This window comes from Phoxinus phoxinus (assembly GCF_949152265.1).
Source record: "Phoxinus phoxinus genome assembly, chromosome: 8".
Lineage (NCBI taxonomy): Eukaryota > Metazoa > Chordata > Actinopteri > Cypriniformes > Leuciscidae > Phoxinus > Phoxinus phoxinus.
The window spans coordinates 25,996,582-26,015,523 of record NC_136883.1 but is presented as its reverse complement, the minus strand read 5'-3'; positions in this window follow the sequence as shown (position 1 = coordinate 26,015,523).

The following is an 18,942-nucleotide window of genomic DNA, read 5'->3' as shown; positions in this document are numbered from 1 at the left end:
TGGAAAGTAGTCAAGTCCTGCTATCAAAATTTTTCAGGAACATCCCATTAAGATCCATTTGTGCAACAGTTTCCTTAATTTGAAAAAGGATCACAGACCTTTAGAGACTGATGCAGATGAAACTGCATATGTTGCTCCAGCACATCTGGAAACAGTGCGATAACAGTGATGCCCATTAGATTTCATTGGCACAGATTTGCACATTCGGGTCATTCAGGCCAGGTGTAGTTTTTAATTAGTGGACATTAGAACAGTTCAAAAGACCTAAAACGAAAGATGACAGACAAACAAGACGAAAGAGCATTTGAGGATAGTGAGGTATTTGAAAATAGTTGTTCATTTTGACAGTGCGTTCATGTCATGCGTTCATGACATCAAGGCTAGATTATTGTAATGCTATTATGGGTGGTTGCCCTGCACGCTTAATAAACAAACCACAGCTGGTCTAAAATGCAGCAGCTAGTTCCAGAACCAGGAAGTATGACCATATTAGCCCGGTTCTGTCAACTCTGCATTGGCTCCCTATTAAATATCGTATACATTTTAAAATATTGCTGATTACAAAGCACTAAACGGTTTAGCTCCCTATACTTAAGCGAGCTCTTAACGCATTATAGTCCTTCACGTCTATTGCGATCTCTAAATTCCGGCCAGTCGATAATACCTAGAATATCAAAATCGACTGCTGGCGGTAGATCCTTTTCCTATTTAGCACCAAAACTTTGTTCGGAGCAGACACACTCTGTCAGTTCAAATCTAGACTAAAAACACATATCTTTGGCCTAGCATACACATAACATTATAGAATATATATGTAGCAGGACGGTCTATCGCCCCTCCCACTCGTAATTGTTTAATGTTTGGCCAATGGCCCGGCACCCAGTGTGAATAAGAGCACAGCCTACCTGCTGTTTTGGCATGCGTCATCGTCCGGGGCCATGACGTCATCCATGTGCCCTGCTGCGGGTTAATCGAGTGCACGGCAAACTGTGTTGCGGTTCGTAAAAGCTCACCGAAGTTGCTGGCCTCTGGCAGTGCTGTAGGCCGGTCTGGGTGCTGTTGGGAGTTGTATGGGGACATTTGAGACAGTGTAGATTCGTCTGCGCTGGTGAGTGTTGTCGGAGGCATTCGGCCGTATTCCTCTCATATTGATCCCGGGACAGCGTGCTCCGTTGCATGCGACAAGGACAATATCGCCATTCTGAACGAGAGTTATCTGCCTGGTGCTTCATTGTGGAGCCTGTTTGCGCTGTGCCTTACCAGCTGCTGTTCTGCTTATGTGCTGTTCTGCTTATGTGCTGTTCTGCTTATGTGCTGTTCTGCTTATGTGCTGTTCTGCTTATGTGCTGTTCTGTTTTTGTTCTGTTTGGCGCGGTTTCACACCAAGTGAATGGTTCTAGTGAAACGTTTCCAGTGAATCATCCGAGTGAACTGTTTTGTGAGAAACCCTTCAAGTAATCCATTCTAAGTGAATCGTTTCCAGTGAATCATCCGAGTGAACTGTTTTGTGAGAAACCCTTCAAGTAATCCATTCCAGTGAATCACCGAGCGAACTGTTTTGTGAGAAACCTTTCAAGTAACCCATTCTGAGTGAATCATTTCCAGTGAATCATCCGAGCGAACTGTTTTGTGAGAAACCCTTCAAGTAACCCATTCTAAGTGATTCATTGTAGGTGAACTGTTTTGGTGAGCCGCATCAGGTGAATCGTTTCCATGAACCAGTTCCACTGACGGTGACTTGTAACCGTGGTATGTTTTGAGTTTATTTTGTCTTTTTGTTTATTACTTTGATTTATGTTAAGGAGCGAGTGTTTTCTGAATTTGTATTTGTTTCCTACTCAATTGCTGTGTTGGTAAATTTATATATTATTTTTGGTTGACATATGCTGCTGAAATTGTGATTTTGTTTATAGAGTTTTCTTATTTTTGTGACGACCAGATCGGGACCAAGGAGTTGGTCCCCTCTTGAAATTGTAAACAATATAATTTTTGTTTATATATATCATTTTTGCTTACATGTTATTTTGGTTGTATATCACTGGTTAATGTATTTTTTTCCTTTTGTTTGTTGGCAGGTCCTGGGCGCACAGGGGGCAGACGAGTGACCGAATTGGGTGGTGGTGTCCTCACTGTGTGTCGTGGTCTTCTCTTACATGAGTCGTTGAGTGTGCTGTGCTGGTGTGCGTGCACTGAGTAGAGTAATTACCAAAAAGGTGATATCCTGAGACTGCCCCCTGGATGTGTCCAGGTCCCTCCACAGCCAACATTAGGATTTAGTAAATTGAAGTGATTGCTGGTCAACACCTTTTTAATGACAAATGTCTTTTAATGCTGAATGAAATAAACGTACATCTATTTTTGCAATTTATCTGTGTCTCTGACTCAACGTGATTAGGACCTGTGCGTGCCTTCTACATTAGAGTTACCGTTAGATTCCTGGGGGTGAAATTCCCCAGGTGGCGTAGTCGAAAGTAGGTAAATTAGAACTGCCTGAGTCGGCAGGGTTTTCACTATGTTGGGTCAGAGACAATAGATTTTGGTGTGTTTGTACTGTTTATGGTTTTGATTTTCTTTCTTTTTTTCGGAAGCAGAACAGCAGCTTGTGTAAGGGCAGGTGGCTTCTTCTCCGGGGTGGTAAGTTTACGTGATTTCTTTTACAATGGAGGAGGAATTACGGGAGTTGCGGGAATTGGTGGCTCAGTTAAGGGCTGATAATGCCCGGATGCAGCAGCTACAGGCGCCTGTGGCTGGTGTTTCCGGGGATGGCGAAGCCTTGCCTGGTGCTTCTAATGCTCCACCGGTATTTCCCCAACCTTCTGGTGCTAGTGCACCGGAACGATTAGTTTTTGTGCCTCGTGAGCGTCGGTGCCCAAAATTTAGCGGTAAATCCGGTATAAGTATCGATGAATGGGTCGAAGAGGCACGGGCGTGCATGAGAGCGCGGTATATGGGGATTACTGAACAAGCTTTCTTTATATTTGACCACCTGGAGGGGGAGGCCCGAGAGGAGATTCGGTATCGTCCTGAGGCAGAGCGCGGAGATCCTAATAAAATTATTGAAGCGTTGAGAGAGCTCTATGGGTGTACACAGTCGTACGTCGCGTTGCAAGAGGCTTTCTTTTCAAGAAAGCAACAGGAGGGTGAAACACTGTTAGAATTCTCCCTTGCGCTCATGGCTCTTTTAGAGAGGGTTAAGAATCAAGCACCTAACGCTGTCGCAAATACCGAAATTGTATTGCGGGATCAATTTGTGGAGCATGTATCCGATAGCACTTTGCGGCGTGAGCTTAAACAGTTGGTACGTCGCCAGCCCACTGCTACGCTATTAGAAGTTCGCGGAGAAGCAATTAGGTGGGAACGTGAAGGGATGCCCGGGGGTGTAAGGGCGCGTAGTCAGTCCGTCCCGATAGCCTACGGTCTTCAGTATGGGGTACGTGGGGCCACCTCTGTTGATGGGCAAAACCCCCCACCACAGTCTGAGATGAGCGAACTGCGAGAAATGTTTCGACAGCAACAGCAACAATTAAATCAGCTCGCACAGACCATTGCTCGTCTCCAAACCCCGTACGTACATAGTCGATCACCGCGGTCGGGTCCAGTTATATGTAGACGGTGTCAGCGTCCAGGCCATTATGCTCGGGAGTGCGATGGGGGCCGGGCTCCGCCGTGCCCTCCCCAGCCTATGGCTGGTCCCTCTATTACACACGGACAGTCACGTTCTCCTCGGCCGACGGAAAACTAGCTCCCGCCAGGTTGCAGAGTCACAACCTTGGTGGGGAGATAGTTGACTCCTATCCCACAGATGCACGTGGTCCATTCTCTCGCTTGATCTCTTCATGTCCACATTTGACTGTCTCTATAGGGGGAGTGTTAGTATCCTGCTTAGTCGACACCGGGTCAATGGTGTCGACTATCGCAGAAAGTTTCTTTCGTCAGCATTTTGAGCCTTGGGGGCGGGACCGTCTGCAGGACTGTCAGTGGTTACAGCTTCGAGCGGCTAACGGGCTGGAGATCCCGTACCTCGGTTATTTGGAGCTGGATGTAGAAATGTGCGGCAGGTTGGTTACGGGGTGTGGTGTCCTGGTGGTTAGGGATCCTCCTGGTGGGCTGAGTGTAGGCATCCCCGGAGTTTTGGGGATGAATATACTTAGCCGGTGTTACCAGGAGCTCTTTGGCCGGCATGGCACTGCACTTTTTGATCTCCCTGTGGTTACACAGCTTCCGGGTGTATTGAGGGCTTTTCAACATTGTCAACATGTGAGCATAAAAAACCACTCCAAACGGGTTGGTGGGGTGCGTATGCGTGGGCGTAGATCACGACGCATTCCGGGAGGCACCATTAAGTGGGTTGCTACCACATGTTCGGATCAATTTGAGGGCCGAACCGTGTTGTTTGAGCCCCCCGAGTCTGGCCTTCCTGCTGGGCTCTTGGCCTCACCGGCCTTAGTACGGGTAAGTCGAGGTACTGCGTACGTGCCCGTGGTAAATGTCGGGACTGCTGATGTGACGCTCCGCCCTACCACGGTGGTGGGAAGTGTGAAGGAGGTCTACTTGGTTAACCTGCCCCAGGGGCTCGTTGAAGTTAAGGCCACAGTTGCGACAGTACAGTCCCATAGTGCAGAAGGGGAGTCTCCTTTGCTGAACCAGATTGAGTCTCTCGATTTATCCGCTCTGCCTGCTGCAGAGCAGGATCAGGTTAGGGATTTCTTACGCAAGTATCACGCAGTGTTCTCAGGCCATGAGGGAGATTTAGGTTGCACCCGTCTAATCTCCCATGATATCCCGCTGTTGGATGACGTCCCGGTGCGCCAGCGGTATAGACGCATTCCTCCTTCTGAATATGAGGTAGTTAAAACTCATATCAACCAATTGCTGGAAGCAGGTATAGTACGTGAGAGTAGTAGCCCATACGCATCACCTATTGTGTTGGTAAAGAAAAAGGACGGTAGTCTGCGCATGTGCGTGGATTACCGTCACTTGAATGCCAAAACTAGGAAGGATGCCTTTCCCCTTCCTCGAATTGAGGAATCATTAGATTCGCTGTCCGGGGCCCGCTGGTTCTCCACCTTAGATCTAGCCAGCGGGTACCTGCAGGTTCCGGTGTCAGAGCATGATAGGCCTAAGACCGCATTCTGTACGCCCTTTGGGCTATTTGAATTCAATCGCATGCCGTTTGGCCTCTGCAACGCACCAAGTACGTTTCAGAGGTTGATGGAGCGCTTGTTTGGGGACCAACAATGTCAGTCACTCCTGTTATATCTTGACGACATTGTTGTGTTTTCCACTTCAGTGGCTCAGCATCTAGAGAGGCTGGAATTGGTCTTGGACCGGTTGAGGAGAGAGGGGCTGAAGGCCAACTTGCAGAAATGTGCCTTTTTCAAACGAGAGGTAAGATACTTGGGGCATGTCATATCGGCCCAAGGAGTGGCGACCGACCCGAGTAAAATCGAGGCCGTGACGCAGTGGCGTTGCCCAACGGTCGTCTCCGAATTGAGGACCTTTTTGGGGTTCGCGAGCTACTACAGGCGCTTCGTAGAGGGTTTCGCCAAGTTGGCGGCTCCCTTGCATAGGCTGGTAGCTGAAGTTGTTGGAGGTAAGTCGGGAAAAAGGAAGGGGCAGAGTTTAGTTCAGGTGTGGACGCAACATTGTCATGAGTCATTTGAGGCATTGAAGAGTAAGCTAATCTCTGCGCCTGTGCTAGCGTATGCCGATTTCTCCCGAACCTTCATCTTGGAGGTAGATGCCAGCCACAGCGGCTTAGGCGCTGTACTCTCGCAAGAACATGAGGGAAAAGTGCGACCCATAGCTTATGCCAGTAGAAGTTTGAGGCCCACTGAGCGTAACATGAGTAATTACAGTTCCATGAAATTGGAGTTTCTGGCGCTCAAGTGGGCCATGGTGGAGAAATTCAGGGAGTATTTGTTGGGACAGAAGTGTCTTGTGTTTACTGATAATAACCCCCTGAGTCATTTGACCACGGCAAAGCTTGGGGCCACTGAACAGCGCTGGGCTGCTGAGCTGGCTGCCTTCGATTTTGAGGTGAGGTATAGGTCCGGAAGGAGTAATGGCAATGCGGATGCTTTGTCCCGCCAGAACCCTGTCAATTTGGGCGATGTTGAGGGCTTGGCTGCCGGTATCCCGGTGCCTGAGTTGCTACAGCAGGCCACAAGACCAGGTGGCATTGTGCATGCTGTGGCAAATGAAATGACTGTCTTGCCTAGCTATTCTGCTTCCGACTTGTGTGTTATGCAGGATGGTGATCCCATCATTGGACCACTGTTGCGGTTCTGGAGACGGGGTAAGCGTCCCCTGCCCGAAGAACGGCGTCAGCTGGCTAAGCCCGTTCTCACACTGCTGCAACAGTGGGACCGATTGGTGGAGAAGGAGGGTGTATTATACCGGCAGATTTTCCGTCCCGATGGGGGAGAAGAGTGCTATCAGCTGATATTGCCCGAGGTAATGAAGCAGGAGGTTTTAGAGCAGCTGCATCAACAACATGGTCACCAGGGAGTCGAGCGTACTAGTGAGTTGATTAGGCGTAGGTGTTACTGGCCAAGTATGTTTGCGGATATTACTCACTGGTGTAGAGAGTGCGAACGATGCCAACTCGCTAAAGAGAGTCAACCAGTGGCACGGGGCTTCATGGGCCATTTGTTGTCTTCTAGACCTAATGAGGTCCTGGCCATTGATTTCACATTACTGGAACCCTCTAGGTCAGGCCATGAGAATATTTTGGTCATGACCGATGTATTCAGTAAGTTCTCCATGGCGATACCTACTCGTGACCAGCGAGCCGAGACCGTGGCACAGGTTCTAGTCGAGGAGTGGTTCTTTAAGTTTGGGGTCCCGGGCCGTATTCATTCCGACCAAGGTCGAAATTTTGAATCTGCTCTGATTCGGCAGCTCTGTGAGCTTTATCAGATCAAGAAGTCCCGTACGACTCCGTACCATCCGGCCGGAAACGGTCAATGTGAGCGTTTCAATCGCACCTTGTATACTTTGTTACGAACCCTGCCCGGCCCTAGGAAGAGAGACTGGGCCTCGTGTTTATCACAGGTACTCTTCTGTTATAACACCACCCCTCACCAGGGGACCGGAGAGTCCCCCTATTATTTGATGTTCGGTCAGGAACCTAGGTTGCCGGTGGACTTCCTGCTGGGCAATGTGTCAGAGCCCATGGCAGGTAGTGTGCAGAGTTGGGTGGTAGAACATCAAAAGCGGTTGCAGGTTGCCTTCCAGGGGGCAGGGGAACGCCTGCAGGCAGCTGCGGGTCGCCGAAAAGAACGACACGACTTGCATGTTCGTGACTTACCTTTGTCGGAGGGCCAGCTGGTTTACTTACGAGATCACTCGTTTAAAGGGCGACATAAGATTGCAGACTTGTGGAGCCCAGTACTGTTCCAAGTGGTTCGCCCTCCTGAGGTGGGAGGTGTAGTGTATACTATTGCACGAGTGGGGGATCTAAGCAAAGTCCGATGTGTCCATCGCTCGTTACTGAAGGCTTGTGGCCGGAAAGAGGTCCTGCCAAACAGCCAATCGGGCGTTGGAGTAGAAGCACATGAAGAACCACGGTTAGATGAGGTAGATGACGTCGACTTGGTGGTGCTGGTGCCGGAGACCCCTTGTGTTGCTCGAGCAACAGCTCCTCGGGCACGGGCAAATTCTGGTACAGACCAGTTGCCGCTGGATCTTCCCCTTGTAGGCGCAGCTGGAGGAGAGCCAGGCGACCAGGTCAGGGGGCCAGTGTCGGGGGAGCCCACCGTGCTTTTTGGTTCCCAGGATGGTAGGGTGGTCGCCCCTCGGCGCACAGGCCGAGTTGGAGCCGGTCGGCATGGGAATTTGCACCATCTTCCCCGAACCGTAGGAGAGATAGGAAGTAGGGTTGCAAGTGCCTCTGAAGTAACCACTGCTGGTATCTTGTTTTGGCCTTAGTCATGAGTGGTGTTGGGGACTCTGTAGTGAGCCCATCGACGGGGCGCTGATGCAAAAGGGAGGGGAAGATTGTAGCAGGACGGTCTATCGCCCCTCCCACTCGTAATTGTAATAAACAATTGTTTAATGTTTGGCCAATGGCCCGGCACCCAGTGTGAATAAGAGCACAGCCTACCTGCTGTTTTGGCATGCGTCATCGTCCGGGGCCATGACGTCATCCATGTGCCCTGCTGCGGGTTAATCGAGTGCACGGCAAACTGTGTTGCGGTTCGTAAAAGCTCACCGAAGTTGCTGGCCTCTGGCAGTGCTGTAGGCCGGTCTGGGTGCTGTTGGGAGTTGTATGGGGACATTTGAGACAGTGTAGATTCGTCTGCGCTGGTGAGTGTTGTCGGAGGCATTCGGCCGTATTCCTCTCATATTGATCCCGGGACAGCGTGCTCCGTTGCATGCGACAAGGACAATATCGCCATTCTGAACGAGAGTTATCTGCCTGGTGCTTCATTGTGGAGCCTGTTTGCGCTGTGCCTTACCAGCTGCTGTTCTGCTTATGTGCTGTTCTGCTTATGTGCTGTTCTGCTTATGTGCTGTTCTGCTTATGTGCTGTTCTGCTTATGTGCTGTTCTGCTTATGTGCTGTTCTGTTTTTGTTCTGTTTGGCGCGGTTTCACACCAAGTGAATGGTTCTAGTGAAACGTTTCCAGTGAATCATCCGAGTGAACTGTTTTGTGAGAAACCCTTCAAGTAATCCATTCTAAGTGAATCGTTTCCAGTGAATCATCCGAGTGAACTGTTTTGTGAGAAACCCTTCAAGTAATCCATTCCAGTGAATCACCGAGCGAACTGTTTTGTGAGAAACCTTTCAAGTAACCCATTCTGAGTGAATCATTTCCAGTGAATCATCCGAGCGAACTGTTTTGTGAGAAACCCTTCAAGTAACCCATTCTAAGTGATTCATTGTAGGTGAACTGTTTTGGTAAGCCGCATCAGGTGAATCGTTTCCATGAACCAGTTCCACTGACGGTGACTTGTAACCGTGGTATTGTCACAGGTCGGGGTGGGCCAAGCCAGACTGCACCCACCCCTGAAAACCGGGAACCACCTCGAGGAACGGGTCAAGGACCAGACAGACAAGGGGATAAAAATAATGACAGTACTTTATTATATTAAAATTGGACAATTGAATAAGCACTAATTAAAACTTCTTCTGCCGCCAGGGCAGTTCACGCGTCTCTGGACCTCCTGGGATGGGAGGGGAGGAACGATCGTAGCGGGCCGGGGCTCGTTGAATGGGGATCCGGAGAAATCCTCACGCCGTCCAGGTAGGTCACCAGGTAAGTACACAAGTGTGGGGGCGAGCGAGTCACTGGAACGATATGGCGGGGTTTAACCGTTCGTCGGTATGTGAACACTCAGCTGAGGTACCTTCTCCTTCCGTTTCGGGCAGATGCTTCCAATGGAGGACGTGTGGGGACCACCAGACGGGGAGGACACTTGAAATGAAACGCTCCACTTGGTTGGGCACTGGAACGATACAGTAAGGTTCACTGTTCAACAGCACATGAAGCTCTCTCCTGATATACCTCTCTCTTCTTCTGTACAGGGTAACCGGCTTCCAATAGGGGCGTGTGGGGACCACCAGGCTGGGAGGGCACTTGGACGGAAACGCTCCGCTTCGTTGAACACTGAAACAGTACAGGAAGGTCTTAACGGTTCCAATAGTACATGAACTTCAACTGATATACCTCTCTCTTCGTCTGAACAGAGCAAAGGCTTCCAATAGGGGCGTGTGGAGACCACCAGGCTGGGAGGACACTTGGGCGGAAACGCTCCGCTTCGTTGAACACTGAAACAGTACAGGAAGGTCTTAACGGTTCCAATAGTACATGAAAACTTCAACTGATATACCTCTCTCTTCGTCTGAACAGAGCAAAGGCTTCCAATAGGGGCGTGTGGAGACCACCAGGCTGGGAGGACACTTGAACGGAAACGCTCCGCTTCGTTGACCACTGAAACAGTACAGGGAGGTCTTAACGGTTCCAATAGTACATGAAAACTTTAACTGATATACCTCTCTCTTCGTCTGAACAGAGCAAAGGCTTCCAATAGGGGCGTGTGGAGGCCACCAGGCTGGGAGAACACTTGAGCGACACGCTCCACTTCGTTGGACACTGGAACAAACACAGCACAGTTTTAACAGTCCAGCGATATATAAAACACTCAGCTTTAACAGGGCCGGATCTTCTCACGGAGAAAGTGGGGCTCTTGATTTGTCGACACCTTCCCCTGGAGACAGCGGGTGGAAGACTGAATGGGAAGAGTGCACGGCAGACTTCTAATATTTCTCCACACAACAATTTCACTTCACAGCACAAACCGGGTGAATCGTCACTTCAGGCACTGTAATTCCACTCACACACCGTGCGTTAGGGCCAGCACTCACCCACTGGTCTTTCTCCCACCAGATCGAATCTAGTCTTTGGCCAGGCCTCGACTTCGCTCCAGGAAAAGCAGAAGAATGTTGCAGCTGTCGTTACATTCGGCAAAGAGAAGACTGAAGTTGGAGACAGATCAACAATTCACTCGGTGTAATAATTCACTCGTGCCACACACTTCCAAACTTGCAACACCACTTCAGTGTTAGTGCACATAAACAACGGATCCAATACTCATCACTTGCGTCTTTCCCACTGCTGACGATATTCCTTAGGTTTTCGCTGACAAATCCTTCACTACTTCCTTTCTCTTCCTTAGCTTCGATCTCCAGCACTCCACAGCCCAGCTATAATAAAAAGAACGACCCGCTGACAAACACAGTACTACACGGGAGGAGAACCACACACAGTCTGTTTCCTCTGTGCTTTTAAAGCCCCATCTGAATATGTGTCTCTCTCACAGCGTTCCCTGTGATTACCCCACACCTGCTGTCACTCAGGCAATCGGCCTCGCTGCCATGGCAACCAATTTGCAGTGCCTTCCCCCGGATCTTAGTCCTGTTCAGGTTTTTGTCACCCCGTGACAGTATGTTTTGAGTTTATTTTGTCTTTTTGTTTATTACTTTGATTTATGTTAAGGAGCGAGTGTTTTCTGAATTTGTATTTGTTTCCTACTCAATTGCTGTGTTGGTAAATTTATATATTATTTTTGGTTGACATATGCTGCTGAAATTGTGATTTTGTTTATAGAGTTTTCTTATTTTTGTGACGACCAGATCGGGACCAAGGAGTTGGTCCCCTCTTGAAATTGTAAACAATATAATTTTTGTTTATATATATCATTTTTGCTTACATGTTATTTTGGTTGTATATCACTGGTTAATGTATTTTTTTCCTTTTGTTTGTTGGCAGGTCCTGGGCGCACAGGGGCAGACGAGTGACCGAATTGGGTGGTGGTGTCCTCACTGTGTGTCGTGGTCTTCTCTTACATGAGTCGTTGAGTGTGCTGTGCTGGTGTGCGTGCACTGAGTAGAGTAATTACCAAAAAGGTGATATCCTGAGACTGCCCCCTGGATGTGTCCAGGTCCCTCCACAGCCAACATTAGGATTTAGTAAATTGAAGTGATTGCTGGTCAACACCTTTTTAATGACAAATGTCTTTTAATGCTGAATGAAATAAACGTACATCTATTTTTGCAATTTATCTGTGTCTCTGACTCAACGTGATTAGGACCTGTGCGTGCCTTCTACATTAGAGTTACCGTTAGATTCCTGTGGTGAAATTCCCCAGGTGGCGTAGTCGAAAGTAGGTAAATTAGAACTGCCTGAGCGAACACCGCTTTGCCACATATATATATTATATAACTCAATGTAGGCTAAATAGTTTAGATCAGCCGGAACTGGGAACACTTCCCATGAACCCTGATGTACTTGGTACATCATAAGAAGGATGGCGTCTACACTAATATTAGTCTCTCGGTTTATCCCCAGGTATACCGCAGTCCGCCGGATCCAGGCCGTATCCAGATCTGATGAAGGACCTGCGCCTGGACACGACTACAACGCAGTCCTGAAGTGTCAACTAGTCTCTTACCTGTGAAGGTTTCCTTCCCTTCCCTTTACCTCTGTACAGATAAAACGTTGTTGGGATAATTCCGGTTCACGTGACTGAGCGGAAGTGCAAAAAAATTATGTATTATACATTTTTCAAGGCTTTTACCTTGGAACCTATTACATGGTTTGCGTTCTCGAGCCACCAGGCACTGTTTTGTGCGGGTGAGAGGCCGGATCGCAGGATGGTGTTGGGTTAGCGGACCCTAAGTTAATAACTAATGATCGTTGCGAGGAGGTGAATCAATCAAACTAACTTTAGCTGGACAATAACTTTATTTTAGAGCTGCTGTAAAGCCAAAACAATCGATGTTACTTTAATTTCCTATTATCACTGTAAAGCTGCTTTGAAACAATCTATATTGTAAAAAGCGCTATATAAATGAAGATGACTTGACTTGACAGTGTGCTAAGTGAAAGGCTACATGAATACAATAATATTTTCTAAACAAAGTTTTGAAATGCAACGTTTCCTAAATAAACATAATTCTAGATGATAGACCAGACCGATCTCATGAAAGTGAGTATCTATACGCATTTTATTTCTCGTGCCATTTACATATGATACGCACTTTATGGCGTGTAATACGCACACACTCCACATCCCTAATCCTCCCCAAGTGGTTTAGGTGCGTGTCATTTGCACGCAAAAAATATTTTTGGCATATAAATAGCACGATAAATAAATGTTGTGCTATGGATACGCACTTTCATGAGATCGTGTTGGAGAGACAGCCCGACCGACAGACACACAGACTCTTTGAACAGCTAATATCTTTGATTCAAGAGCTTAATGCCACACATGACTAAAGCCACTTGGAATTGTTGGACATATCCTTATGGAAAGCTAAACACACTTAAAGGTCTGGTTTTGCTTGTTTTGGACAGCATATTTAACAGACCCTCTAATATTTCACTGGTATTCAACCACCCATGTACAGACTGACATTAGCCAAACCTTTCTTACAAAAACCTTGGGAGTATGATTAATTTCACATCATTTCCTATGTTTTGAAATGTGTTAGCATAGTAATGACTGACATGAAGACAATGACTAATGTAGTTTCCTCAATCACTCTCTCCCATGTAATTTAACAATCTGTATCTTTATTTACAATCAGTCTGTACTTATAGATAGGCCTATATAGAAATACACACTAGTCTAAAAGAAAAAAAAATCTCATGTAATAAATCCCATTACAAATTATATTTTGTCAAGAAAGAAAGAACGACATTTGGACCCCACCACAGTATACATTAACGTTCAGTAAAAATCTGGGGTTAGCAAGATTTTTTATGTTTTTGAAAGCCGTGGCTGTATTTATTTGATCAAAAATACAGTAACAACAGTAATATTGTACAATATTATTCAAATAACTGTTTTGATTTTATATATTTTAAAATGTAATAAAAATGTAATAAAATGTAAGCTGAATTTACAGCATCATCACTCCAGTCTTCAGTGTCACATGATCCTTCAGAAATCATTCTAATATGCTGATTTACCACATGAAACATTTCTTATTAATATCACTGTTAAAAAAAACAGCGGCTTAATATTTGTGTGTAAAATCTTTATTTTCTTGAGCTGAAGTGCATCCCTGTTTACAGGTATTCTTCACTGCTTTCATAATAAGCATCCTTATTAAATATTAGATTGACAGATAGAAGTTCGGTAAGAACCAGATTTAAAGTGACTTTTGAGTGGCTTGTTGTTTTAATTTTGTGTGTCAGCATGCAGTGCCAGTTCCAGATGTAATACTCACTGTGATGATTGGGGAGAATCCTCTGGGAGACTTCACTGCGGTTTGTGTCAGTTACCTCACCGCTGTACATTAAGGCCAGCAGCCACATCCATAAAGCTTTATACATCCAACAATCTGCCAAAAAACTCACACCCATATTCAATGCTGATGAGTCACAGATTTGTTTACAACATTTCCACACTGTAGCATTATGGTTCTTTAGGGATAACGTTTCAAAATAATCAGAGGCATTTACGTTTTTAGTAAAACATATCTTATGTTCATGTGCTTGCTGCATGTTTTGGTTATTCTTATATTTCTCTGCTGAGCTTGCACCTTGGAACCTATTTCAAGGTTTGCGTTCTCGAGCCACCAGGCACTGTTGTTGTGCCAATGAGCGGCCCGGAGCGCGTTAAGGGTTTTCTGTTAGAACGGTGATGTGTTAGCGACCCCTAAGTTAATAACTAATGATCTTTGCAACGGAAGTTAATCAATCAAAACGGACTTTAGCTGGACAATAACATTATTCTAGAGCTGCTGTAAAGCCAAAACAATCTCTGTCACTTTAATTTCCTATTATCACTGTAAAGCTGCTTTGAAACAATCTATATTGTTAAAAGCGTTATATAAATGATGGTGACTTGACTTGACAGTCAGATCTGGAGAATGCAGGTTTTATGAAGGTAAAAAGAAAGTAGGCTACCGGGTAAGTAAAAATAATAATAACCTAAATTTATTGATCACATTTCTCTTTTCTGTGGTTCCCTGTAAAATCCTTGCTCCCACCGGCGGGAGTGAAAATCTTCGTTATAATGTTCGTACGTTCTTTTTATAGGCTTCCCTATATGGTATCACCCAATTCATGGTATCATTTGAAAGCTTAGAATCTAAACTTTACAAAGAATACCATCACTTTTGTTTTTATGATACATATTAAATTAAATATTAGCTTAAATATGCATTGGTCCAAGACAAAAATATCTGCTTTATGATTGCGAAGAAATATTTATATGAATTTTTTTTTATATATATATATTTCACAAAACAGTCAAGTCATATATCACAAGAAAGGTCTCATTCTAAGGAATTTGGTGATGTAGTTTATTTCATTGTGAGAAAATCATAGATCGAATAATCTTCAAAATAGTCGTGCAGTGAAATGTTATATTTTTATTAAGAAAAGTTCCGTTATAATGTTCGTACGTTCTTTTTATAGGCTTCCTTATATGCTATCACCCAATTCATGGTATCATTTGAAAGCTTAGAATCTGAACTTTACATAGAATACCATCACTTTTGTTTTTATGATACATATTAAATAAAATATTAGCTTAAACATGCATTGGTCCCAGACAAAAATATCTGCTTTATGATTGCGAAGAAATATTTATACGAAAAAATATATATTTATATATTTCACAAAACAGTCAAGTCATATATCTCAAGAAAGGTCTCATTCCAAGGAATTTGGTTATGTAGTTTATTTCATTGTGAGAAAATCAAAGATTGAATAATCTTCAAAAGAATCGCGCAGTGAAATAGGATCCAACTGACATAACAGTGAAAAGTATTACATTCCAGCTTCAATCAGCCACAAACCACCACACAATCTATATCACCTTTTAGCTTAGGATGTTATCTTTCAAATGAGACCATTTCCAAGTTTCTGTGAGCTTTTATTGGTAATAAAAACCTTTTCGAATGAACTGAGATAATAGCATCATATCTCCAGGAGGCACGCCGGTGATGCACAACACTGGTGTGGTGACAAAAACATTTTTTTCATTTTTTATAATACCGAAAAAAATCTTGTTTCCAGTGTTTGCTGGCATCTAGAGGAAACAGCCATAACTGTCTGCATGGCCCTAGAGCCCACAGGGCCTGAGTTATACACTTTCAAAAATGAATATTAAATAAAAAAAAATCAAAAGCGCTTTTTATTTATTTATTACAACTCAGACAACAAATGTTTATCACTTTTAACACTGTTTTATGAAACTTCAAAGGGTTTCCTGTAAAATGACACAACTATGTTGAAATGGTAAGCTTTTCAATTTGGGTATGCAAATCCAGGCGGAAATGGTCTCGGATCTTAAGAGGTTATATCCAATGAAAAAAAAAGACTGTAACTGTCAAATTAAATAAAAATAAATTAATGTATAGTAAAAAAGACTGCATTTTTTTGTGTATAATATATCATTTTTTTTTATAAAATAATTTGAATCATGTACACAGATCATGAAAATCATGACCCCATGACAATTAATTCTCAAACCATTTTTCTAAATTAATGTCGGCTTCTCCATGGAAATAACAAATCATTTAATTCTAGCTGCATGCTGTTTTTTTTAAATATTTTATGCAACCCTTAATCCGTCATATTTACACACAGTGCACCTCTAAGCATTCTCTACCTCCAGGGTGTATACCCACACAAATGACTCTGCAAAATGATTAGCAATTGCCTTAATCTGAAATAAATAATTCAACAACCCACTTTTCATCGAAAATAGAGACAATATATGTTAAACATTAAAGGGCCGTTATTTCTAGCAGCAAGACTTAATATATTAACAGTTTACTTCAGATTCTCAGTCATCCTCTCAGAACAAAGAATACTGTAAATGTTTACTGACCTCTCAGCAGTAAATGGATTCAGTACATTCAGGATATTTTGAATCTGCAAAAACTCGAAGGCTTTGATGGTAAACATTTAAATAAACTTTAAAGCCATACCATATCTGCTTAAGAGACTCTTGATATTTATCAAATGTTAGCAAAAAAATGCAAACTATTGCAAATAGGTATGAGTGAAATCATGGGCTGATGTTGCTTTTAGCAAATGGTGCCCACATGTTTCAGTCATTGTCAATACTGATCTACTAATGTGCCTTCCATGTGTGAAACACAAGAATTTGGCGTAATGGGGAGGTCTTGGCTTTATGGTACACAGATGTGTGTTGAGAGGGTCATTTGCTGTGGATGTAGTATTAACTGAAGTGATTTAAGTAACTGACCTCATGATCATTTACAATTTTGTGACTTCCAAGAAATGAGCACCATATATAATTGAGGTGAAACTTCAGTTCCAGTTGTAAACACATGCACAGACTATGGGCAGTTCAGAGGACACAGCAATAACAGCTATGTGTCGAGGTTATTAAGGCAAGACACTACAGGAAAATATGTTGGTGTTTTCTGGTTCATGTACAGGTCAATTTTTAGGTTTTGGCCTATTTGGATTTTCAAATTTTTCAGAAAAAGAAATGTGCTTCTAAGTGTGTTTATTTAATTGCACTTTATCTACTTGCATTTTTAAGGCCATTTTTCTCAAAAATCGTTTTTTTTTTTTCATGCACAGAGCCAGAAATCTCCACATTAGTGACACTTACATGCACCAACCGTTTCAGTTCTATTCCTATTCTGAAGTGTTTTTAAAAAAAAGGGTTTGTTCATATATAATTTCCCTCATTTTATACAACATTTTATTCCTAAAATATGAAGAAAAATTAGTTTTTTTCTGTCTGTTGACAGTATTTTCTGACTTCTGGAGTAATAAAAAGAGATCTGTAGAAATTTTTGACTTTAAAGGCACACTATGCAATTTTTCGCCAGTAGAGGTCGTTTATGCAAAACAAAGGCGTAGCTTGATGACGCCTTAATTTCACCGAGTCATTGGAGTTGTCTTCACCTCTACAGCCGGTGGAGAATACAACGGGACTCGGGCAGAAATCATATTCATGGATGACCGGTAATGTATTAAAGATTTATGAACGTTACGAAAGCCGTTGGAGCGGAACGAGGCCGCTGGAGCGATTGCTAATGGGAGACACGTGCGGCACACGGCTCGAGAGCAGTGGAGCTTTTATTATGTCTCGCTTCTGCTTATTCCGGTTATGCGTATATGGGGTAATGCTGCCCTGTTTTATCATGTTAGTTACATTTGAGGGTGTTAAAAGTTGTTATAATGCTACTCTGTGCATTTGCTCAGCAGCTACTATATAAGACACTTGTAGCACACTGCAGTTAGCTAGATCAATATTAGGCATGGTAAATATGGTACTTGCAGTAAATCAAGAAAACGAGATTTAAACAAAAAGACTGACTGTGTTGAGCTGTATAACAATGATTAGTTCTGTCAATGAATGTATCCAAAAAGTTGCTTATCTGTCTAAAACACATAATATATTAAAGCGTCTTTGGTGTTTCCATGGTTTCTACAAAATAAAAGAAATCGAGGAAGCGGGTATGATGTCATTGATAGGCGACGGAAGGACACAGTCCGTGTCCTGGTTAAAACTGCTTATTTCTCTGGATTTACACATTCTTAGAAACATTTGGGATGATTACACAAATCAACAAAATATATAACACTGTTAGTGGTGATATCAACAATATATCAACAAAATTACAAAAAAAGAGAGTTTTGAACCTGGCTTTATCCAGTATTCAGATTTCTGTTCTGGAAATGTATGCAAATTAGTGCATATGTAATGACACAATGCTTCATTTGCATATTTAAACAACATTTCAAAAAATGTGTAATACACAAAATGGTTGCAATTTTTAATGCAATCAATCAACTTGGGAAGTGATATGTCTTAGTTAAATTTTTACCATATTCACCTGGGGTATCTTGCTATTTTTTAAGACTTTTGTCATTACTCATTTTGCCATTGATTTACTTTAGTGTTAATTTGTTATGAATGTGTATTGGTCAACCTGTGTTTCTCCTGGTTTGTGTGAAGTCTTTGTACTACTGTAACATAGAGAGGCTTGGATGTAGATCAAACCAGCCAGGCTTTATGTTCCCACAATGCTTCTTTCAGGTAACATATACACAAGTAAATGATTAACCAACAAACATTAACATCAAGGCTAATAAAGCACAGTAATTATTAGTATTAAGCACCATTAGAGTTCAAGCATATTCTAAAAACCACAAATTTAAAGAGAAACGCTTCATTTAAACTCAAACACCCTCACCTCACCTCATAGTGCTAGCACATGCACATGTCTTAACTTCTGTAATGTAATGCATACTAGATCAGGTTCAGACTGTTGACAGGGAACTTTGAAGGAGCCATCACAGGCATATAGTGCCTTTATTAAAGCATAGCTGAGTGCTTCTGATGTTCAGCCATCGCAGAAAGTGAAAAAAAATACTTCTGCTGCGCAAGCAAAACACGAGTTACATTTATACCTTCAAAACCTGTGCAGAAT